General features: G+C 44.7%; 1 protein-coding gene across 4 annotated transcripts in view; it reads left to right on the top strand.

Moving 5' to 3' along the window:
- Window positions 1-24,738, top strand: part of Tjp2 (tight junction protein 2) — a 130,633-nt gene that overhangs the window by 19,420 nt on the left and 86,475 nt on the right. For 2 of the 4 annotated variants that reach the window (NM_001376368.1, NM_001360392.1), the window contains exon 2: window positions 11,880-12,000. The exons of 1 other annotated variant lie outside the window; for it this stretch is intronic. The gene's annotated coding sequence lies outside the window, so the exon portion shown is untranslated. Of the gene's footprint in view, window positions 1-11,833; window positions 12,001-24,738 lie in introns of those variants that run through there. One more of the 4 variants, XM_017318136.1, reaches the window with a different exon arrangement.

Below are 24,738 nucleotides of genomic sequence, written 5' to 3'. Positions count from 1 at the left end.
AATATGCCTGCCTCTGCCTCCCAAGTGCTGGGATTAAAGACAGGCGTGCACCACCACGCCCAGCTTGAATAATCTAATTTGTAAGAGCAAAGTCAATTCCTTACTGTATTTTCTAATGTATAATTATTTTCCTAAGGAAAGATCCAAATTTAGTTTTGTGTGAGGTCATCGTCGATAAGAATCATTTTGTAAGAGCTCTGGGTTAAATGTTGGGATAAAAAAAAATCCAGTAGCAAATGACACTTGACAACATGCCATGTATAAGCTATTTTGGCATTTCACCATACATAGTAAAACAGCTTCCATGGCTAACAAGTTCAACTTGATTTTTTTCCTCCTGTGGTTAGCTCAGGCCTCTTATTTGGGAGGGTTACATAGTAATTTTTATCACACTCATTAGAAACACAATTTGTTAGAACAAAGTCTGTTGCAAAAGTGTAATTACATCTTCCTGTGTGGTTAAATGAGGGCTGAATGGAACTTTTTCCAGGGGTGGCAGATGTAGCTTGCCAAGTTCAAGTTCACCCTATAAAAGAATTCTTGTGCTACTTGTTTGCAAAACAGCCAGTGGGAGTAAAACTCATGAAAGCTATGGAAATGAACTCTTTCAATACCAAACGGGCTGTCTCATGTTTTTCTGCTCTGTTTTCTGTGTTGTGGTCAGATGATGCTAAATTGCTTAACTGGACAGAGTGAAGAGAGCACTTGGTCTTTTATAGTTGTTAGGAGGAATCATATCTTGTATGTCCTCAATCTTCTCACCGTTAAAAATGGGAAAAACGGGACTGGAGAGATGACTCAGTGGTTAAGAGCACTGACTGCTCTCCCAGAGGTCCTGACTTAAATTCCCAGCAAGCACATGGTGGCTCTTATATAACCATCTGTAATGGGATCTGATGCCCTCTTCTGGTGTGTCTGAAGACAGCTACAGTGTACTCATATATGTAAAATAAACAAAGAAATCTTAAAAAAAAAAAATAGGGAGAAATGGACCAGGCATGGCAACCTATGTCTTTTATTCCAACACCTGGGAGGCTGAGGCATGCAGTTTCTGTGAGTTCGAGGCCAGCCTGGTCTACAAGTTCCAGGACAGCCAAAAATAGATAATGAGACCTTTTATATATATATATAAAAGATTATATATATATAATCAGAGAGAGAGAGAGAATACACACACACACATACATAAAATCTTAGGGTAAATATTATGAATACATAAAATCATAAACACTCAAGTTTTGACTCTTATTTATTCTTTGACAATTTTATGCATATATACATTATATCTTGACTCTATCCATTCCTAGCTATCACACTGCTACCCCCTTCAGTGGCTCCCCAACAAAGCTCCTCCTACCTTTACTTCTTTTTCTCTGTACCCTGCGATCACGTGAGTGCTACTCTTGGAATGGTGAACGATACTCTTGACTTACCTTGGGTGGGTAACTGCAGCTGTGCTGAGACAGGAGTGCAATGGTTACATCATGTCCAGAGGACAGCACTTCCCAGCATCCCTCCCATCCTCTGACTCTTACAGTCTTTCCACATCCTATTCAGTGTTCCCTGAGCCTTGGTGGGGGAGGGGTTTGATATAGTTGTCCCATTTAAGACTGAATACTCAACAGTCACTTATTCTCCACACGTTGACCAGGTATAAGTATTTGCATTGACCTCTACAGTGCAAAAAGAAGCGTCTCTGGCCAGAGTTGGGACCAGCACTAGTGTACAGGTACAAACGTATTGGGTTGAACCCTAGGGCCTTTGAGCCAGGAGCTTTTGAGTAGGTTTATAGTACTAGGTATGAATTTATCTTGTGGAGCAGGCCTCAAATCACACAGAAAGCAATTGGTTACCCCCATGACTTAGTTAGAGTTTTACTGCTGTGAACAGACACCATGACCAAGGCAAGTCTTATAAAGGACAGCATTTAATTGGGGCTGGCTTACAGGTTCAGAGGTTCAGTCCATTATCATCAAGGTGAGAACATGGCAATATCCAGGCAGGCATGATGCAGGAGGAGCTGAGAGTTCTACATCTTCATCTGAGGGCTGCTAGCAGAATACTGATTTCCAGGCAGCTAGGACTAGGGTATTATAGCCCATGTCCACGGTGACACACCTACTCCAACAAGGCCACACCTCCTAATAGTGCCACTCCCTGGGCCGAGCATATACAAACCATGATGCCCCATAACCTTCATGCCACTGTGGCACTAGTGATGGCCACTTAGGCATCTTGGCTGAGAGGTCAGTTTTGTACAATCTTCGTTGCTGGCTAGTCCTGTTGACATCTTGCCTCCCCAGCAGCCTGCACATCACCCTGCAGCACCATGAAAGCTAGCTGGCAAAACCAGCTACAGCTTGATGTCTCTATGTCCTGCAACAGACTGTATTATTGTGTCTTCAGCAAGAGGGTCTGTCCATCTAGTGATGGTAGGCAACCAACAGAAATGGCAGTCGCGTATGTCCTGGTCAATAAAAAGGAGGTATCCCACATCTAGCACTGAGCGTTTCATTTCATAGTCCATAAACATTCAAAAATTAAGGAAATATATGTGGAAATGGAAAGTTTCAGTGGTTGACTTGAGTCACCCTGAATGTGTCGTCGTCGCATCATCATCATCATCATTGTAGTCGTCGTCTAGTGTCGTCATCTTGTCTCGTCGTCCTCGTATGGACGAGGGTCCTGGACTGAAGCAAAACGTGAAAAGGGGGAAAGGCAGCTGAGTACCAGCTTTCCCTCTGTCTGATTCAAACTGCCACCATGTCCCCTTGTCAAGATGGACCCCAGCCTCTGAACCATGGGCCAAAATTAACCTTTTCTCTTTCAAGGTGGTTCTTGTCAGGTATTTGGTCACACTGTCAGGAAAAAGAAAAAAAATACACATGGTTTAATGTTTTCTTATTGAATTTCAAGGAATTTGAGAGACTACTAATTTAAGTCGTGGGGGTGGCGCACAGAAAAAGAGAGAGAGAGAGAGACAGAGACAGAGACAAAGTCTAGGAAAAGCTGTGAACATGGAACATTTATAGAAGTAGAATTCTCGAGAGGAGGGGGTGAGGAGGCTGAGACACCTGTGTTGATCGGAACCGCTAGTGGATGGCTCCTCCTCGTTTTATGTTCCCTTTATATGTGGGTTTTCTTAGACAAGGAAGGACAGCGTGGTTCTTGACGGCTGGGAAAAGAGAACTGGGGGCATGTTCTCATGGATCCCAGGCTGTGTAGCCAAGGGTGGCCTGAAACTTCTGATCTTCCTGCTTCCACCTCCTGATTGCTAGGACTGTAGGTATGTGCTCAAAACCCAGTTTGTACCATGTGGGGAATTGAACCCAGGACTTTGTGTATGCTGGTCAAGTGCTCTACTACCTGAACTGTATTCTCAGCCAGCTTTTCCCTCTCTCTCTCTCCCCCCTCCCTCCCTCCCTCCCTCCCTCCCTCCCTCCCTCCCTCCCTCCCCCTTTACCTCCTTCCCCTCCTCTCCCCCTTCCCCTCTCCTTCTCCCTCCTCCTCTCCCTCTCCAATCTCCTGGAATAGCCGGTGCCTTGCACACAGCTGAATCTAGAAGCCCAAAGGATGCCGTTTCTTTCCATGTTGTTTTTCTCGACCTCTTGTCCTACCATGAGGTAGGACATGTGGCTGCTAACAGTCTTGTCTCCCTGCCAGCTTCTGTTACTGACTCTAATGCAAGAAGGCAGTCCTTTTTTTTTTTTTTTTTTTTTTTTTTTTTTTTTTGCTGTTTTAAAGATTTATTTATTTTCTTTTAAGTGTATGAGTGTTTTGATTTTATGTATATGTGGACCATGTGTACACACATTCCGGGTACTCATGAAGGTTACAAGAAGGCACCACGTCCCCTGAACTGAAATTATGGACGGCCATGAGCTACCATGTGGGTTCTGAGACCCAAACCCAGGTCCTCTGCAAGAGCCACACGTGCCGTTAACCACTGAGCCATCTCCTGTCTTGGCATTCCTCTTTTAAAGTCATATTCATCTCAGAAAAGACTAGTGATCAGGTCTGGATCATGTGCACCATGAGCCATCATTGGATGGGGTCCACTTTACCACGTGAGCAGAGAGTGAGGAAGGCCCTTCAAAGGGAAGTCTTACAAAAAGGAGGAGGGATGTGGTTTCTAAGTATCTCTAGTCCAGATTTTTCTTTTTTGCTGTTCTTAAAGATTTTATTTATTCTATGTATGTGAGTACACTGTAGCTGTCTTCAGACACAGCAGAAGAGGGTATTGGATCCCATTACAGATGGTTGTGAGCCACCATGTGGTTGCTGAGAATTGAACTCAGGACCTCTGGAAGAGTAGTCAGTGCTCTTAAACACTGAGCCATTTCTCCAGCCCCAGGTTTGGGATATTTTTATTTGAACAGGGTTTACCTGTCTTGAGTTTTATGATATTTCAAAATATCCTAAGAAGGAATAGACAAGATGTGATGCCCAGGCCTGTCATCTCATCCCTTAGGAATAGACAAGATGTGCTGCCCAGGCCTGTCATCTCATCACTTAGGAAGCTGAGCTGGGAGAGTCCCCACGAGTCTGAGGCCAGTCTGGGCTACCTAGTGAGACCCTGTCTCAAAACAAACTAGTAATCATAAAAGAAACAGTCCGAAGATACCATGATGACACCTTATTTACAAATTAATATGTTAGTCTTTTTAAAAGAAAAAGATAAAAATAGTCATTCGAATTTAAAAAAAAAAAAAACCCAAACGAAACAAACAGAATTGTTTGCAATTAATTAGACTTTGCTGTTGGCCCAAGCAAGCAGTTCATAGCCGAGGTGTATTGCTATAAAATGGCAGATGGAATTCCTTTCTCATTTGCCAAAGCACAGCTTTCCCGGAGGGATTTGCAGAAAGAGCAAATCTGTTCCTGATTTTAATACATCCACAGGCAAGTAGGCTTTTGACCAATTACTACAGGTCCCGAGATCAATCACCTACGCCATTAGTACGTGAAGGATTAGTGGCCTCAAAGATTTATGTGCGGATTAATCGGGGAGTGTACATTAGATGCTGTGTTTAAAGCCACCCTCATCCCTGCAGATCATTTCTGTTAGTGCTTTTTCGCAGACTCGTTAGCTTTACCTAATACTGACGTTGTGGGATCTGAAAGACCTCTTTCCGTCCGCCCTGGCTTGGCTTCCCCACACCCCCTACCCTCGATGATTGGACAGGTCCAGCCCAGGAGACACAGAGCACGGTAGAGATGGAGCAGTAGCATTGAGCAGAGCAAATGCTGAGTTGCTGTAGTTGAACAGTGACCACAATTTATGGGACTGTGTACCGAGAGAGACAAGATGAGGTACAAGAAATACATAGCTATTCTGGAAGCGGCCGTGGGTATCACCCCACTTAACAAAAGAGAGCTCCTACCCGAGAGCCGGAGACACGTAAACCTTTGGCAGCACCCTGGGTAAGCAGAGGTCTGGGCGTCTCTCCTAATGATGGAAACCAGTTTTGGGTGTGTGTGGAGAGAGAGAGAGAGAGAGAGAGAGAGAGAGAGAGAGAGAGAGAGAGAGAGAGACCTCTCTTGTGGAGATGACAGCATTAAGTTCAGCACTGAGAATGGTTTTTCCTTCTTCCTTGATTCGTATAGTGCTCTCAAACAGATTTTACAATATCTAAAGCAGACAACTGAACACACAAGAAGATGAAGTAACGGGTGTGTTAGAACCTCTTTTACTACTTAGCCTTTTAATGTTCTAAGTGTGTGTGCCTTGGGGCATCCAGGCCATAGCCCACATGTAGAGGTCAGAAGACAACCCTCCTGAGTAATACATTCTTCCCTACTGCCCCTACACGGCAGACACTTCAACCTGCTGAGCCACCTCCCCGGCCTGATTTTGTGTTCATAGCTACTTTTCCTTTCCTTTCCTTTCCTTTCCTTTCCTTTCCTCTCTCTCTCTCTCTCTCTCTCTCTCTCTCTCTCTCTCTCTGTATAGTACAAATGTTTTTCACTATGGTGTACTGTATGTTGGCGGTTGTGGGCTCAGTATTCTAACACTTGGCTAGAAGGATGGTGAGGGCCATTCCTAGCACTGGTGTGAGTGTGTGTGTGTGTGTGTGTGTGTGTGTGTGTGTGTGTGAATGTGTATTCGGTATGTGTGTGCACAAGTGTGCGTGTACTGCAGGGATATTTGACCTGAAGCTAGTCTCCCTGCTCCCATTTTTTGTCATGCTGGAGAAAAGCTGAGTTCTTTGTGCAGGGTCATAGGTCTTAGTGCAAACATTTCTAAGGTCTTTCTTCTGTTTCTTCGCACGATGACAGTAACTTTAGGGTCCTGAATTTTATTTTTAAGCTGCGTGAGTTACGCAGCAGCAGTCACCATCCCACGTGGGTGGGATTTCTCCTTAAAAATTAACATCACCGGCTTCAATATACATTCATTATGGAAGACATAGAAAATATAGAAACACGAGTGGATTATTTATAGTTCTTCCTGAAGAGAATCTCTAGAGTCATGAAAGTTAGTGCTTTTCAGCATAGGAAGAGGAGAAGAATTTTGCTGTCTACTCCCAGGGGACGTTTTGTACTGTGTTGGAGCATTTTTGGTTGTTAGAATTCAAGGTTGGTGCTGGCACCGAGTGGAGAAAGACCAGGGCATGCCTACCTACCTCCTGCCGTGCATAAGCACAACCGCTCCACACACTGACTCAGCTACAGCTGCTCCTGAGACATTTGGTTCGGGTAGATTTCCTGTCTGTAAAGTAAGGGGGGGTATTTTTTTAGACAGGTCCCCCCCCCACACCCCCTTCATTAATTCAGGCCTGCAATTGACTTTGGAGACATTACTACTTATTATTATATCATGTACTGTTTATCTTCCTAAAGTGTGGTGAAGTCGTGCTGTAATGAAAAACAGATTTTCTGTTGCTGTTGTTTCTTTTTTGTTATCTGAGAAAGGCTCCCTCTGTGTAGCCTGACTGTCTAAGAGGTGACTACGCAGTTCAGGCTACCCTTAAACTCACACACGTCTGTTGGCCTCAGCCTCCTGAGTACTGGATATAAGGCGGATCGTATCACACCTAGCATCTTTTTCTTTCTTTCCTTTTTTTTTTAGATTTATTTATTTATTATATGTAAGTACACTGTAGCTGTCTTCAGACACACCAGAAGAGGGCGTCAGATCTCGTTACGGATGGTTGTGAGCCACCGTGTGGTTGCTGGGACTTGAACACTGGACCTTTGGAAGAGCAATCGGGTATTCTTACCCACTGAGCCATCACACCAGCCCTCTTTCCTTTTTTTAAAAAAAAAGATTTATTTTTATGCCAAGCAGTGGTGGCTCACACCTTTAATCCCAGCAAGAGACAGAGGCAGGAGGATCTCTGTGAGTTTGAGGCCAGCCTGGTTTACAGAGCTAGTTCCAAGACAGTCAGGGCTACGCCAAGAAACATTGTCTTGAAGAACTAAACCAAAAAAAAAAAAAGTATTTTTAGTGGAGTTCTATCAAATTTATTTTCTTTAATTTTTAAAAAGTATTTGTGTGTGTGTGTGTGTGTGTGTGTGTGTGTGTGTGTTGCCTGTGTGTATTTCTATATATCATAGGCATGCCTGGTACCCATAGAGGCCAGAAGATGTTGCATTTCCCAGAAGAACTGGAGTCACAGAGAGTTGTAAGCCACACGTGGGTGCTGGGAATTGAACTTAGATTCTCTGGAAGAGCAGCCAACGAATGCTCTTAATCGCAGAGCCATCGCTTCAGTCCTGAAGCTATTATTTCTCTTTATTTAAAAAATTTAAATATAATTACTTTATTCTCCCCTCCCCCTTAACTATATATTGTGTGTGTGTGTGTGTGTGGTATATGCATGTAGTTCCAGGGGCCCTTGGAGGGTAGAGGCATTGTATCCTCCTGGAACTGGAGATGCAGGCAGCTATGAGCCACTTGACATGCATGCTGGGAACAGAACTTGGCTCTTCCGTCCGAAAGAGGAGAACTTGCTCTTAACCACGGAGCTATTTCTCCAGCCCCCAAACTGATTCTTGAGGGAGCCTCTGAGTGTGGCCACACTGAATGAAGCTTAGACCTTGGTCTAAGAGGAGCAGAATTGTAGAGCTGTGGTGAGATCCTCTGCTGGGGAGGCCACCAGTTTCTGTGGCACACAGGTGCCAGGTGATGGGGGCCACTGGAGAGTCTGGCTGTCGAGGAGCTGGAGGACAAGTCTGGGCTTGTTAAAACTGAATCAGGGATGCTCGTTCTGAACACAGAGTCAGGGAATTGGGAGCTATGACATGTGGTCTGTGTATTTTCCGTTTCTGAATTCTAATTTAGTCTTTACTTGTTAGATTGTGAAATAGCCTCATTAAAGTCATCATTACAGAGGGCTTGGTCCTCAGACACAAGCTGCATGTCTTTACTGTCTGGTCTAGGGCGGCTTGTGATGGTGTTCACCCCTAAACTGGCAGATTAGTAGTTTGTTTAGAGATTCCTAGCAACTGGCATGAATAAGTCTCATATGGAGAACCATTTCCTCTCTGGTCCTTGTCTCCCTAAATGATGCAAAACCATTTGTTGCAAACTGGTCCTTCATAAACAAAGTTACCCTCTGGTTTTGCTCTTTGCTTCTGAGCAGAACATTCCTGCAGGCCTGAGGCACTGGCCACATTGTCCTAAGGAGTGACCTGCTCCTCCCATGAATGAGGGCTCACTGCTTTGAATTCACCAAAACACAATGTAGTTTCCCTTATTTCCACACAGCTTTGTTGGGACCAGACTTTCATCTCACACTAAGCTTAGTGACCCCCCCCCCCCTTTCTGGGTATCCTAAGAGGGTTGATTTCTTGTCTATGTGTTAATTGATTTTGGTTAATTTTTATGTGTATTGGCATTTTGTCTGCATATATATCTGCACCACATGTGTGCCTGGTGCCTTTGGGAGACCGAAGAGGGCGTTGGACAGAATAGGGTAATTCCCTATTACTGACTGGAATTATTGGTGGTTGTGAGCCATCATATGGGTGCTGGGAATTGAACCCAGGATCTTTACCAGAGCAACACGTGCTCTTATTCACCGAGCCATCTCTCCAGCCCCTAATGTGTTAACTTCATTCTTTAGTTCTTCATCTTTCACAGACTTCAACATCTTATTTTCTCTCTCTCTTTTTAAAAAGATTTTATTTATTTATTTTTTTAATATATATGACAAGCACACTGTAGCTGTCTTCAGACACATCAGAAGAGGGCATCAGATCCCATTACAGATGGTTGTGAGCCACCATGTGGTTGCTGGGAATTGAATTCAGGACCTCTGGAAGAGCTGTCAGTGTTCTTAACCACTGAGCCATCTCTCCAGCCTCTTATTTCTCTTTTAAATTAATTAATTAATTTTATTTTTTATGTGTATTGGTGTTTTGCCTGCAGGTTTACTGTGTGTATGCAGTACCTACAGTGGCCAGAAGTACAGTTAGTTGTTAGCTGCCCTGTGGGTGCTGGGAATAGAACCAGTTCCTATGGGAGAGCAACCAGTGCTCTTAACCACTGAGCATCTCTCTGGCCCCCAGATGCCTTATTTTGTAAACTTTAGCATATATGTTAATCACTCTGCTAAAATGTAGATTCAGGTTGTCCGTCCACCTGTCAGCCCCACCATCCCTGTTCTTTGCGACACAGATTTACTGTGTTTTAGCCCCAGCTGGGCTTGAACTCTTGGCAGGCAGGCTTCCTTCTTCAACCTGTTGTACTGTATTTGCATCACACTCACAGGTGGTGCAGAGGGGCAAGGTGCTGATATGGGCTTGGTCCATGGGTCACACGGGGAGCATCCAGAGTTACACTTCCCATTGCACTTGCTGTGTGTCTTGAGACCTTGTACTTTCGGATTATCCTGCTGGTTTTCTATCCTCATTCCTTCTCTCCCAGAAACTGTTCAAGATCTCAGAGGTAGGAAGGTAGATTGTTGGCTGCACAGGTAAAATTTCCAGTGAATATTCTCCATGAACTGGGTGTGCTGGTGTGTAGAGGCAAGAACTATAGAGAAAGTTTGAGGTCAGCCTGGACTACATGAGATTGTCTCCAAATTAAAGGAAAAAAGAAAAAAAGAAAAAGTAAGTTAAATCCAGGATGTTTAGATACACACACAAAAAAAGTATGTTAAAAAGCAAGATGTTTCTCTAGAAGAAACTGTTTAGAACTGATACCTGCAGGAAGAAAAAACCAAAAAAACAAAAAACTTCACATTCAGGCCAAAGGCAACCAAGTATACCTTGATTTGCTTGCCAGTTTATTTATCTTTGGAAGTAATAATAGAAACTACGAATGGGCTGGGCTCCATCTGCGGCTTGCTTTGTAGGAAGTCCAGATGACCTCGGCTTAGCCTCAGCCTACATTTCCTGCTGATCCTTGGAGCTGGGGGGGTGGGGGTGGGGGTGATGGAGCGGGGGTGGGGGGGTGGGGGTGGGGAGGGGACAGGGACGGGACAACGACACAGGGAAGGCCTCTTGCCTGAACAAACAAAATCAACACCGTCCTTCACTTCTAGTTTGGCGGTCTAGGAAGAAGCGAGCTTAATGAAGATAGCCAGTATCTTTTTGTGCCACAGAAAGAAGAATGGGCCCAGAAGCGGCCAGAGGGCACATTCTCCCTCCCAGTGCAGGGTTCCCCAGGACTGCCTCCGCGGATTCAGTACAGTCGCCCTGTGGCGGTGGGTAGGCATGTGTAGGGTTAAATGTTTTTTTATTGAGAGATACAAAGGACCTGTCTCCTGAGATGCTGGTGGTCAGGAACATAGATTCAAAGCAATCAGCCAGTTTTACTGAAGTCATACAAACAAACCCCTTTGTAGTTTCAAGTGTTTTCTCTTTTCATGCTTTAAAATGCAACATTTTAGGTACATTTTACCATATTAAAGTTTTCTTACCAGGCCCGGGAGACACATCTGTAATCCCAGCCCTGGATGGGAGGGAAGAGGAGGGTTGTGAGTTTGAGACCCCGTGTTAAAGGGGACAAAGGTTTTTCTACTTCTCACTTGTTTTCTTATCTGCTGAGTTTCCCCTCCACCCCTCCCTCCATTCCCATGAAGGAAAAATCTCTGAAATTCTTGTATTTGGGGATTATGCTCAGGTGGGTTGGGCCTAGCCCAGCATCTCTCTCATAAATTGTGGTTTGTCCTTATGGTGGGATGCTATTTGGCTGCTAGAAGTAATGGGGCATCGAGGGCTGGAGAGGCAGCTCAGTGGTGAAGAGTGTACACTGCTTTTGCCGAGCACCAGAGCTCAGTTCCTAGCACCAACATTGGGATTCTTGCAACCTGCTGTAATGCTAGTTCAAGGGACTCCGCCACCCTCTTGTGGCCCCTGTAGGTACTGCATACACATGGTGCCCAGACAAGCAGAAACTCATATACAGGAAACAAAAATGAATACATTTTTTAAAAAAGATTAAAAAATATCAGGTAACTCTCTAGAAATATAAGTGAGACTGGTAATTGCCTGGGCCCGGAGGGCAGGAGAGAATTGATGCTGGGTTTCTTTGTGGGGGATAATAGGTGTTTGTGTGTGTGTGTGGGGGGGGGGGGGGGAGCTGGAGAGATGGCTCAGCGGTTAAGAGCACTGATTGCTCTTCCAGAGGTCCTGAGTTCAATTCCCAACAACCAAATGGTGGCTCACAACCATCTGTAATGGGATCTGATGCCCTCTTCTGGTGTGTCTGAAGAGAGTGACAGTGTATTCACATACCTAAAGTAAATTAATCTTAAAAAAGAAATAGATGTTGGGTGTTGTGCGATAGATGACAGTGCCTGCTGTATAAGTCTGTGTCTATTGCCATCCTGGATGAGCTATGATATTCAGACGTCAGTGTATTCTCTAGGAGCTCATCGGGCTGAGTGAGGGTGAACACTTAGATCTAACCAATCTGTCTTCTCCAGGGCGCGGAGTCCTGCCTTACTCTCTTCTCCCTGTGAGTGGGACTGGCACCCAGGCTACAGCTCCAGGCCCAGGTACTCAGGAGGCCACAGACCGGTGTCCACCTACAGCCTGCTCTCCCAGGTACTTGCTGACTTGTCTCTTAGTAACCGAGTCACTGGCTCACACAAAGTTTGATCTATTATTTCACATCATAGATAAAGACAAGGTCACTATGTTCCAGGTTGCCAGAATGTTTATGTGTGCTTTCTCAAGAAATCTGATTGTAATCTCTTTTTTGTTTGTTCTTTTGTTGGTTGTTTTGTTTTGTTTTATTTTGTTTTGTTTTAACTAGGTGTCTCTGTTTAGTTTGATTGTCCTGGAACTTACTTTAAAACCAAAATGGCATTGAACTCAGAGATCTGCCTGTCTCTGCCTCCCTAGTGCCAGATAAAAGGTGTGTGCCACCACTGCCCACCTGTACTGCCCGCCTGTTGGTGATATCTTTTTTACAGAGTGAAGAGATGAAGTCCTATCTGGGCTGTAGACATAGTTCGGACTCTAGTCTCAATCTCCATTCTTTCATAAAAAATGAAGGAGGAGGAAGGATGGCTTAGCCTGTTGCATCCTGCCAAGGTTGGGTGATGTATTTTCTTGGCTGAGGCACGTGTGTAGGTAGAGCTCTTATGACTCATGATAACCCCATAGCTGGTGGGAGTAGTTTTTGGTATGCCTGGTGTCTGGCGTTGGCGATCATTTTGCTGTAGATCACATTTAGCTCATCCTCATTGAGATGGAAAAAAATTATTGTTCTATCGAATGGTACTTGGGAGTAGATTAAAAAAAGAACACACTGGCTTCTAAAGATAGAATATTTACTTGATTTTAGTGAGTACTAAGGGCATTACCTATTTCCCGACTCACTTTTAAGGATGAATTATACAAGATTTACAAGGTATTAGGTATTATTTCGACAGATGTTTGGGCGTGTATTTATTCTTAGTTACGGTTTAGTCCTGATGTGGCCTGTCTGTGGCAAGCCCACAATGGGGTTGGATTTTTCTTCATGTACTTGGTTCATAATTCCATCTGCGTTAGCGGGCATCTCCTGCCTGGGTGGAGAAGTGGAGTCTAGTGGTGTGTGAACTGCATACCCTCGATTGACAAGTAGCTGCTCAGGGCCCAGGCTGTATCGTGTGGTCTTAGATACAGGCCTTATTGCTGTGATCCTCAGATTCAGGGCAAAGTCAGCCTGGAGCTTAACCATCAGCAGGGAGAGATGGGATGGACACAGGACAAGGTACAGTCACAAAGACTCGTCCCCACCATTGAGTTCCTACAGCCAGGGCCAACCTAAAGCAATGGTTCTCAACCTGTGGGTCGCCACTCCTTTTACAGGGGTCGAATATCAGATATCCTGCATATAAGATATTAACATCACAATTCAAAACAGAAACAAGGTTACAGTTACGAAGTAGCAACAAAATAATTTTATGTTTGGGGGGGGGGGTTCACCACAACAGGAAGAACTGTGTTAAAGGGTCGAGGGGCATTAGGGAGGTTGAGAACCACTATACTAAAGCTTCTAGCGCTTCTCCAATCTAGAGACCTTCTCTTTAATGCATGGATCTGGGGTAGACATTTCACATTTAGTTCCAGCGAGCACACTTGACCGGAGTAGGTCTCCATTGAGTCCCCAGGGTTATGAGTGCGATGTCCTATATAGCATTCTGAAAGGTTTCGAATTTGCTTATCCAGATTGCAGAAGTGCTTTGTGACATGAGAGTTGAGAGTTCTATATGGGATCTGCTAATTTAGTCAAATCAACTGGAAGGACATTGTAGACTATGGCAGAGTGTGCCTTGGGCCTTCCGAGATGCTGTAACAAAACTTAAGCTGTGTAACCTAAAAGCAATAAATCTGGGCTGGAGAGGTGGCTCAGTGGTTAGGTCCTGAGTTCAATTCCCAGCAACCACATGGTGGCTCACAACCATCTGTAATGGGATCTGATGCCCTCTTCTGGTGTGTCAGTGTATTCACATATATAAAACAAACAAATCTTTAAAAAAAAAACCCAAAACAATAAATCCCTCTCCTCCCTCCTTCCCTCCCTCCCTTCCTCTCTCTCTCCCTGTGTGTGTGTGTGTGTGTGTGAGAGAGAGAGAGAGAGAGAGAGAGAGAGAGAGAGAGAGAGAGACAGAGACAGAGACAGAGACAGGGTTTTACTGTGTAGCTCCTGGTTGTCCTGGAACTCACTCTGTAGACCAGGCTGGCCTCGAACTCAGAAATCAGCCAGGCTCTGCTCCCCAAGTGCTGTGATTAAAGGTGTGCACATCACCACTGTCTGGCTTTTTTTTTTTTTTTTTTTTTTTGAGGCAGGGTCTCACTATACCACTCTGGTTGACCTAGAACTCATTATGTAGACCCAAGTGGCCTCAGATTTACCAAGATCTGCCTGCTTCTGCCTCCTGAGTACTGGAACTGAAGGTATATGCCACCTCCCCCTTTATGATTTTTGAGACAGGGCCTCCCTACTGTGTCCTCTTGGCTGACCTGGAACTCTCTGTTGTAGAACAGGCTGGCCTCGAATCTCTGGTGGTCCCCTGCTGGAGTCTGAAAGAACGGTCTCCTCCACAGGACACAGTGGTAGTAGCTCACCTGGACCACCGTGTGCTTGTCCTAACACACACACACACACACACACACACACACACACACATTTGAACCACCTGGGTGTGATGGTACTTAGGAGTTGTCTTAAGGCGTGATTCGGTTATGAGGATTCTGCCCTCAAAACTAATGCTTTTATAAAGGAGGCTCCAAGCCAGCTATGGAAGCACCTCACAAGACAGGCTTTCTTAAAAGTCGATCAGGAGAACTGACTTTCAAGGAAGCCTGGCTGCTATGGGGAAGACTTGCCAGTCAGAGTTGCAAAAATCAGAACGTAGAAGGACCTCCTAGGAGCGAAGCTGCCCCGAGTTAAGGATTCCTAGATGCTCCTAAGTTCATTGAGCAAGGACGCTATGATCTACTAGCACTGTCTGGCCTGAGGGGAGGAGGGTGTATGCAGAGCCTCCTCTGGATCATTATCTGTCTTGTTCTTGGGGTCTCCTCTCATCAGCACGGTTTGAAGGTGGATTACTGAGTTCCAGCAGCCTGGTCTACCTAGTGAGTTCCAGGTCAACCAGGTCTACCTAGTGAATTCCTGTCTATAAGAAAGAAAGGGGCAGCGTTGTTATAGGCTGGGTGGAATTTTATGGCAGAACATTTGACTAGCATGCTTGAGGCCCTGGTTTTCACTCCTGGTACTGCAAGGAAAAAAGAAAAAAGGGTGACGGTGGCTATGTTCTTCCAGATGATACTCTTGCTGAGTTTTAAGTGTTTTTTGTTGTTCTGGTGTCTGTGTGTTTTTGTCTGTCTGTCTGTCTGTCTGTGTATGCACACAGAGGCCAGAGCATTGAATCCTCCTGGAGCTGAAGTCACAGGCAGGTGTGAACTGTCCACCTGGGGTCCTCTTAACGGCTGAGCCATCTCTCCAGCCCTATGCTTTTAGTCCGAGACAGGCTCTCATTGAGTTGCCCAGGCCAGCACTGAACTCGAGCCCTGTCTGCCTCTGTTTCCTTTGTAGTTGGGATGGGAAGCCTGTGCCACCAGTCCTGGCTCTGTTATCCCCTTCCTTCCTATCACTTGTCACTTGTAATAGTTTTTCCTCCATCAATGTCAGCCATGTTGGGTACCTGTCACTGGCTTGGGATCCCCCACAGGCCACACCCAGCTCTGTCTGAGGAACTCAGATGGACAGGCTATATATGCACTTAGAGCTGTGGTTCTGTGTACTTCAGCAGCCAGTCACATTGCTGTGTGTAGCTGTCCTTTGGGTCCCTCTTATGGTGGCTATGTGTGGAAGCCTAGAAGAGTTTCTTCTATGATTTCAAGGAACCTGGGGAGATGGCACCACAGCTTCTGGCTGATAGCAGGTCATCACTGAGCCTTGGTTTTGATATTGTGCATAAAGCAACTGGTGACAACAGTTTTCAGTTTGTCCCCAATTTGGGTTCATTCAGAGGTCATGTGTTACAGTGGGGATAGAAATGATGGCAGGCAGCATGCTCCCTCACACCTCACTCCAATTATTTATTTGAATTTCCACCAAACATATAAGACTATTTAATTATAATTATTGCTACTTGATGTTGATGTTAAGATGTAATAGTCAAAGTAATAACATACGTGTAAGATTCGTTTTGATTTTTTAAGTTTAAGCTTCGTTACTAAAATAATTAACTCCATTAATATACTTTGCAAAAGGTTTCTTTTTTTAAAGATTTATTTATTTATTTACTTATTATATGTAAGTATACTGTAGCTGTCTTCAGACACTCCAGAAGAGGGTGTCAGATTTCATTAAGGATGGTTGTGAGCCACCATGTGGTTGCTGGGAATTGAACTCAGGACCTTTGGAAGAGCAGTCAGTGCTCTTAACCGCTGAGCCATCTCTCTAGCCCTGTAAGAGGCTTCTTGTACAGGCTCAAGTCCACAATCCCAGCACCCAGGAGTTAGAAGCAGGAAAGCAACTGCAAGTTCAAAAGCCCGGATAGACTGACTACATAGTGAATTCCAGGCCAGCCAGAGCTACATCGTGAAACTCACTGTCCAAAAATCACAACTCCCAGGAAACAACAACAAATGAACAGGCAAACAAAACAAAAAAAGAAAGAGGCTTCCTTCTGATAGTGGCTTGTGCCAGGAGAGAGAGAGAGAGAGAGAGAGAGAGAGAGAGAGAGGGAGGGAGGGAGGGAGGGAGGGAGGGAGGGAGGGAGGGAGGAGGGGGAGGGGGAGGGGGAGGGGGAAGAGATATGCTTTCTCAGTCTGCTGAACCAGAGATGCTAAAGGAAGGCTTTAACTGGATTATGGTTCCAGCAGATCTGGAAGAGAAAAGACATTCAAACAATAAGACCACTAGGATAATAACTATAATTGCTTCTGATAAAAATAGCAAGATTTTTTGGGGTTTGGGGTTTAGAATGTAAATCTCAAGGAATTTGGGCATCTCTTGGAAGTCACCCTTGCCTACTTTGTTTTAAAACACAGATCAGCCAGGTGGCGGTGACACATTCCTTTAATCCTGGCACTCAGAGGCAGAGGCAAAGGTATCTCTCTGAGTTTAAGGCCAGCCTGGTCTAAGAGGCCCAGGACAGCCAGGACTATACAGAGAAACCCTGTCTCAGGAAACAAACAAACAAACAAACAAACAAAAGCTAATATCAGTGCTGGCAGTGGTGTGCTAGAGGCCAGCCTAGACCACAAAGTGAGTGCCAGGACAGGCAGGGTTAAAAAGAGAAACCCTGTCTTGAAACAACAAAACAACAACAACAACAATAACACAGACCAAAGACTCTCCCTTGATTGTCTGGGGTTGCCCCCCTTTGGGTCTGTCTTATTTTCTTAACTCTCTTAGAGGGCCTCCTGGGTATGTCATAGCTGACTTCCGGGGCACCTTTCTTAACCCTTGTGCTGAAGCCTATGTCAGACATCTTTATTAAAACCCAGCTGCTTTTATGAACAACTAGACCATAACTTGGGAGGCAGGAAAGGTTGCATGCATTCTGGAACTTGAATAACGTTTTTCATTACTGAAGTAAATGGGATGGTACATGCCTGCAAACTCATCACTCAGGTGGAAGATTGCTGCGAGCCTGAGGCCAGCCTGAGGTATATAGTAAGACCCTGCCTGGGGAGAGAAAAAAAAAGTTGTATTTGTATTTTTAACTTGGCCTACACATCCTGGATTAGGAAAGACTTTGATTTGCCCTCTTGTACACCTTTCTTAGGGCCCTCACCCTACCCACTCCAGAAGTGTGGGAGTAGTTTGGTACAGTCAGCCTCTGAGAACATGAGAATACTGCCAAGCAAGCGCTCCCAGAAGTCCCTGGGGCAGAGGCAAAAGCATTCAGACCAGTCATCCCAAGTCCCACTTATTCCACTTAAATATACATGGGGAGAAGCAAGGCAAGAGAGATGGGGCCTTTTGATATAATTAGGATGCAAATGGGACAGTTGGTTTACAAAACACTTACCTTTCCAAGCTGGCATGTGGCCACAAAGACCAGATGAGCCTGTGCCACCAGTCCTGGCTCCATTATTCCATGTCCTTTCTATCACTTGTCCTCTCTGTAATAGTTTTTCCTCTACTAATGCCAGTGATTTTGGGTACCTGTCACTGGCTTGGGATCCCCCACAGGCCACACCCAGCGCTGTCTGAGGAACTCAGATGGACAGGCTATTTATGCACTTAGAGCTGTGGTTCTGTGTACTTCAGCAGCCAGTCACTGAAGTCATGGCTGTCCTTTGGTTCCCTCTTATGGTGGCTATGTGTGGAAGCCTAGAAGAGTTTCTTCTATGATTTCAAGGAACCTGGGGAGATGGCACCACAGCTTCTGGCTGATAGCAGGTCATCACTGAGCCCTGGTTTTGATATTGTGCATAAAGCAACTGGTGACAACAGTTTTCAGTTTGTCCCCAATTTGGGTTCATTCAGAGGTCATGTGTTACAGTGGGGATAGAAATGATGGCAGGCAGCATGCACCCTCACACCTCACTCCAATTATTTATTTGAATTTTGACCAAACATATAAGACCGTTTGGGTATAATTATTGCTATTGCACTAGAGGGTTCAGCAGAGGGCAGGTGTCTGAGGCCAGCTTTGCTTACCTTGTGGTAAGGACCCACCACAGCCTGCCTGGCCAATAGCTGTGACCCAACAAGAATCAGTGTTTTGTCTTCAGTTCAGGGAGGTCTATATGGGGCCAGGATATGATGTGTGCCCTCTGTGGGTAACCATTGTAGGGATGTCAGCTGTCAACCCGGAGAGAGTATGAGTTTGGTTTTATTATAATACTGTTTATAAACTATATTAATAACTTAAATAGCAAATCATGAGATACTGTAATTATATAAAAATACAGTTATGGACTGGAAAGAAGTCTTAGCAATTAAGAGCACTGGCTGCTTTTTCAGAGGACCACATAGTGAGTGGCTCATAATTATCCGCAACTCCATTTCTAGGGCATATGCTGTCCTCTTCAGTCCTCCACTGGCAGCATAGCACACAGACATACGTATTGGCAAAGTACATATAAAAATTTTAAAATATGGGCTGGAGAGATGGCTCAGTGGGTAAGAACACTGACTGCTCTTCCAAAGGTCCTGATTTCAAATCCTAGCAACCACATGGTGGCTCACAACCACATGTAATGAGATCCGACGCCCTCTTCTGGTGTGTCTGAAGACAGCTACAGTATACTTATTTATAATAATAAATAAATCCTTGGGCCAGAGCGAGAAGGGACTGAGTGGGGTTGACTGGAGTAAGCAGAGGTCCTAAATTTAATTCCCAACAACCACATGAAAGCTCACAACCATCTGTATAGCTACAGTGTACTCATATATAAAATAAATAAATAAATAAATATTTAAAATACAATTATAAGTATTACTATTAAATTATTTAAACTTATTCAATAAATATTATGAGTTGAGATTTATTTTCTTGTTACATCCCTTCTGTCATAACACCTGGTCCAGTCTTTAAATATATATCCCATAGGTTATTAACTTCTCTAATTAGGTTATTGTATACACTTAACTAGTCATATAGTTTATGCCTGATTCTTTTTTTAAATTTTTTTTTCAAGATTTACTTATTTCATTTATATAAGTACACTGTAGCTGTCTTCAGACACACCAGAAGAGGGCATTGGATCCCATTACAGATGGCTGTGAGTCACCATGTGGTTGCTGGGAATTGAACTCAGGACCTTTGGAAGGACAAGCAGTCAGTGCTCTTCTGAGCCATCTCTCCAGCCCTTAGGCCTGATTCTTAAAGCTGCTTCTACACTATTTGTGTTAAAAATAAATCTGGGGGCTGGTGAGATGGCTCAGTGGGTAAGAGCACCCGACTGCTCTTCCGAAGGTCCGGAGTTCAAATCCCAGCAACCACAGGGTGGCTCACAACCATCTGTAACGAAATATGACGCCCTCTTCTGGAGTGTCTGAAGACAGCTACAGTGTACTTACATATAAAATAAATAAATCTTTAAAAAAAAAAATCTGAAGAGTTTCATACATCTTTTTTCCTAGGTCTATGTGCTAATTTTATTTCTCTTATGTTTAAAATTATTAATTATTATTATTATTATTATTATTGTGTGTGTCTCACAACAACTCAGTGGAGTCGCTTTTTCCTTTTTCCTTTAAGAGGGGATCAGGTCACCAGGCTTATGTGGCAATTGTTTCATATTCTACATGCTAATCCATGCCCATCATGGCAGGGAGCATGGCAGCAGGCGGCAGGCATGGTGCTGGAGCACAAGCTGAGAGTTCGCATCCTTATCGACACAGAGAAGGCTAACTAGGAATAATGCTATCCACACCTGGTGGCACACTCCCTAATCAAGACCACACCTCCTAATCCTTCCCCAACAGTTCCACCAACTGGAGGCCAAGCATTTAAACACATACGCCTATGGGGGCTATTCTCAGTCAAACCACCACAGCTCCCCATCACTGGAGTGGGGTCAAGCTATGGCCCAGAACCCACTGACAAGACTGAGTATGACCTCCGCCTCTGTCGATGGCCTGAACAAACCTGACACTTTGCCTTGGATGTCTCCTAAAAGCAAGGGCCCACATAGACTATAGCTGCCTCTTTCCAACTTAAAATTTCCTCCAAATAGCAGTGTAGCCCTCCTCAGGGGGTTTAAAAATATGTATTTATGTCCGTCTGTCTGCCTGCCTGCCTATATGTATGTCTGTGAGAGAGAACACATATGTGTCATGGTACGTATGTGGTCGGAGACAACTTTCAGGGGTTTGTTGTAGCTGTGGGTTTTGCCACCTATATTCAAGTTCCTTGAAAGAATGACTCTGAGACTTAATATTTTATGAATAAATGTCCAGGCCAATAGATTTGATTTTTTTCTCTGACTAGCTCATAACTTAATTACCCATTTATTCTATTTTATGAATGCCACATGGTTGGTGTATCTCTCTTCAACTTCAAACGACTGTCTCCTTCCCGAGCCTTTCTCTATCTGAGAATGTTCTTTTTCTCTGTCAGATGTCTTACCTTCTAATCCTGCCTCAGCTTGGTGGCCATAGGCTTTTTTTATTGACAGTTGAAGCTTCTATACTATATATGGCACAAGAGATTCTAGCGTCCATTCTCTGCTTATATCATGTGGGTCCTGGGAATAGGGGTCGTCAGGCTTGGCTACAGGACAAGCTTTGCCCACTGAGGCATCTTGGCAGGCCTCTTTCCCAGATTCTTAAACTGCCTAGGCCAAAGCCGAATCTGAACTGCAGAATCAATTCTTTTGTCACTTTTTTTTTTTTTTTCTTGGAGACAGGGTTTCTCTGTATCGCCCTGGCTGACCTGGAACTCACTGTGTAGACCAGGCTGTCCTCGAACTCAGAAATCCACCTGTCACTGCCTCCTAAGTGCTGGGATTAAAGGTGTGCGCTACCACCGCCTGGCTTCTTTTGTCAATTTTGAGGTCAACTGAACTCATCATACTCAGAAATATTACTGATCCTTAACACCAAGCGGTGCATGCTGGGATTGGGATATTTCCGGCGGGGAGGCGGAGGAGGAGGCGGTGGAAAGGTATCCTCTGCTAAGAAGTTATCCCTGTGAGTCTGACTACTTGGTACTTACAACATCTTTTCATCACAGCGATAGCATTCATGGTGATGCATTGCCAGTGATAACAATGTAGCTCAGAAGAGGGAGACGTGGCTAATCGGCTCCTTTGCTTTCTTTGGCGGCGACCTTTCTATTGTGCTCCTTCGACTGAACTTTCTCTAGCCAGACCACCCAGGGCTCCGGGCCTTTTCATACTGGTCCTATGTTCCAGAATGGTTTATTTATTAGACTCTATTAACTGTATCTATAACTTAGATCTCTACTCTGGGCAGTGCTTGCTGGTATCCACTCAAGCGGCGCTTCCTACTTGAGGCAGAGAAAGGAATCGGGGCAGGACGCCAGCCATGCCCATCTGTAAATGTGGAGGACTGAGGCAGGAAGAAGATCACAAGTTGTAAGCCAGGCTGGGTGCTTGTGTTCCAAACACAAAGCAAAAGAAGGAGGAAAGGGGAAGGGAAAGGAAGGGGGGAGGGAGGGAGGGAGGGAGGAAGGGAGGGAAGGAAGGAAGGAAGGAAGGAAGGAAGGAAGGAAGGAAGGAAGGAAGGACGGACGGAGGAGGAAAGGTCCAGGTCCAGCGAGAAGATTCTGGAACATGAATGACTGGGGCAGAGAATCAGAAGCCACAGCCACAAAGAAATCCAAGCGTGATTGCGGGCAGTGAGCTTGCCCGTGAGGTTGGAGAAGATGGGGTGGCCTCATGCGGACCTTGGAGGTTGTTTTGGATCTGGCTGCTGTAGCAAGCTACTGTGCACTGGAGGTAGGGGACTCAAGGCTCAGATGTTTCTCAGTCCTGGAGATGAGGCAGTCCAAGATCAGCATGCTGGATAATTCTGTTCTTTTAAATTTTTTTAATGTAATTTTATTAGTTTGTGTTTTTACCTGCATGTGTGCAGTGAATGCCCTTGAAGGCTAGAGAAGGGTGCTCTGGAGTTGCAGGGGTTGGGAGCTGCCATGTGGGTGCTGGGGACTGAACCCAGGTCCCTTTTAAGAGCAACCAGTGTTCTTAACTGCTGAGCCGTCCTTCCAGTCTCCCTAGATTCATTTCTTGATGAAGACCCTCTCTGTTTTGGCTGGCTGGAAGAGACTTCCTTTTGTTTGTTTGTTTTGTTTTGTTTTTCGAGACAGGGTTTCTCTGTGTAGCCCTGGCTGTCCTGGAACTCACTCTGTAGACCAGGCTGGCCTCGAACTCAGAAATTCGCCTGTCTCTGCCTCCCAAGTGCTGGGATTAAAGGTGTGCACCACCATGCCTGGTGAGACTTCATTTTTTAACATAGCATTTCCTCAGGATGAGGTGGGTAGGGGCAAAATGCCAATGAGTCCACTCATCCCATTATGAGGATACCACTTTATTTATTTATTTATTTATTTATTTTGCATGTCCATGTGTGAATTTGTATGTGTATGATGTATGCAGACGTGTGTGTGTGTGTGTGTGTGTGTGTGTGTGTGTGTGTGTGTGTGTGGTGTAGGGACAGAGGTTGATGTCAGGTTTCCTCCTGGATTACTTTCTACCTTATTTACTGAGCTGTTTCTTACTGGGCTCACAGCTTGCTGACTTTGCCTAGTTAGCTAGCTTGTCCGGGCATCCCCTCCTCACGTCTGTGCCGGGATTGACACGTACGTGGGTACCAGGGCTCTGTCTTTCTGCTTGTGTGGCAGGCACTTTATCCAGGGAGCCACCTCGTCAGCTCCCAAGGGTCCCACTTCTAAATCTAAGTTTAGACTGGTGACTTTATGAGTGCTTGGTGACCTCTCAGGTCTTTAAACAAGAAAACCAGCAGGATCTCCCTTTCCCAAGACAAAGATCCTCTTGGCTTCCAGGGGAACTGGAGGGGAGGGGAGACAGTGAGGCTGGGTCCAGGGCAGGCACCGAAGAGGCAGGTTTCGAGATATTCCACAATAAAAACACGTAATCTCAAAAATAAAAATAAAAGATGATCTCATAATGTTTTCCCTTTTGATTGTTATTAATTCCCAAAGTATTTTTGGAAACTCACTTCCGTAAAACTGTCTGTGGGTGATTCCCATCTTTACTCGTTTGATGATATTTTTGGAGTTTCTTCAACATGTTATTTATTTATTTAAATGTTCTTCAACATGCTTGCTTGCTTGCTTTCTCTCTCTCTCCCTCCCTCTCCCCTCTTTCTTTCTCTCTCTCTCTCTCTCTCTCTCTCTCTTTCTTTCTCTCTCTCTCTCTCTCTCTCTCTCTCTCTCTCTCTCTCTCTCTTTCTTTCTTTCTTTCTTTCTTTCTTTCTTTGCTCTGTCTGTGTCAACGCCTGTAAAGGGCATCAGATCCCATTACAGATGGTTGTGAGCCACCGTGTGGTTGCTGGGAATTGAACTCAGGACCCCTGGAAGAGCAGCCAGTGCTAGTTAACTGCTGAGCTGCCTCTCCAGCTCTCTCTCTCTTAAGTTTAAAAAAGAATGTATTCATCTTAGTTTATGCATATGAGTGTTTTGCCTACATGTATGTATCTAAGTGTACTACTATGTGCCCGTCTTTGGGGGGCAGAAGAGGGTATCAGGTCCACTGCAGTTCTGGATGGTTGTGAGTTGCCATGTGGGTTGTGGGAGTTGAACTTAGGTCCTCTACAGGAGCACCAAGTACTATTCATCACTGAGACATCTCTCTAGCCCATAGACAGAAGTTTTCACCGCTTAATAGATAATATGCTTTATTTTTAGACACTAGGAGTAATTTTTTTAAATCACAAGGTTTGGGGGCTCAGCAGTTAAAAGCATGTATTACTCTTAACAGAGGATATATCAGAGGGCTCACTGCCACATTTAACTTCAGCCCCAGGGGATCTGATGCCCTTTTCTGGCCTCTGAGGGCACTGCATTCATGTCTGTTGTCTCTCTGTCCGGCTCTCTCTGTCTGTCTCTCTGCCTCTCTTGTCTTTCTGTCTCTGTCTCTCTCTGTCTCTCTCTCTCACACACAGAATAAAAATAAAATCTATAAAATCTGAAAAGTTTTGAGTTTCTTTTTAACTCTAGTCATGATATATAAGCTGAAGTCCTACTGAGCATATTTTCTAACAGGTGTGAAATCACAACAGACTACATCAATTAAAATATAACCAACAAGTATTTTCCAGCCATATACCGTGTAATTTTTTGTTGAATTTAGGCCATTATGTATGACATAACGGCTTCACTTTGGGAATTAGATCGTCTC

Source organism: Mus musculus, chromosome 19 (genome assembly GCF_000001635.26).
Source record: "Mus musculus strain C57BL/6J chromosome 19, GRCm38.p6 C57BL/6J".
Taxonomy (NCBI): Eukaryota; Metazoa; Chordata; class Mammalia; order Rodentia; family Muridae; genus Mus; species Mus musculus.
Note: the sequence above shows the minus strand (reverse complement) of the source record. Positions and strands in the feature narration are given on the sequence as shown.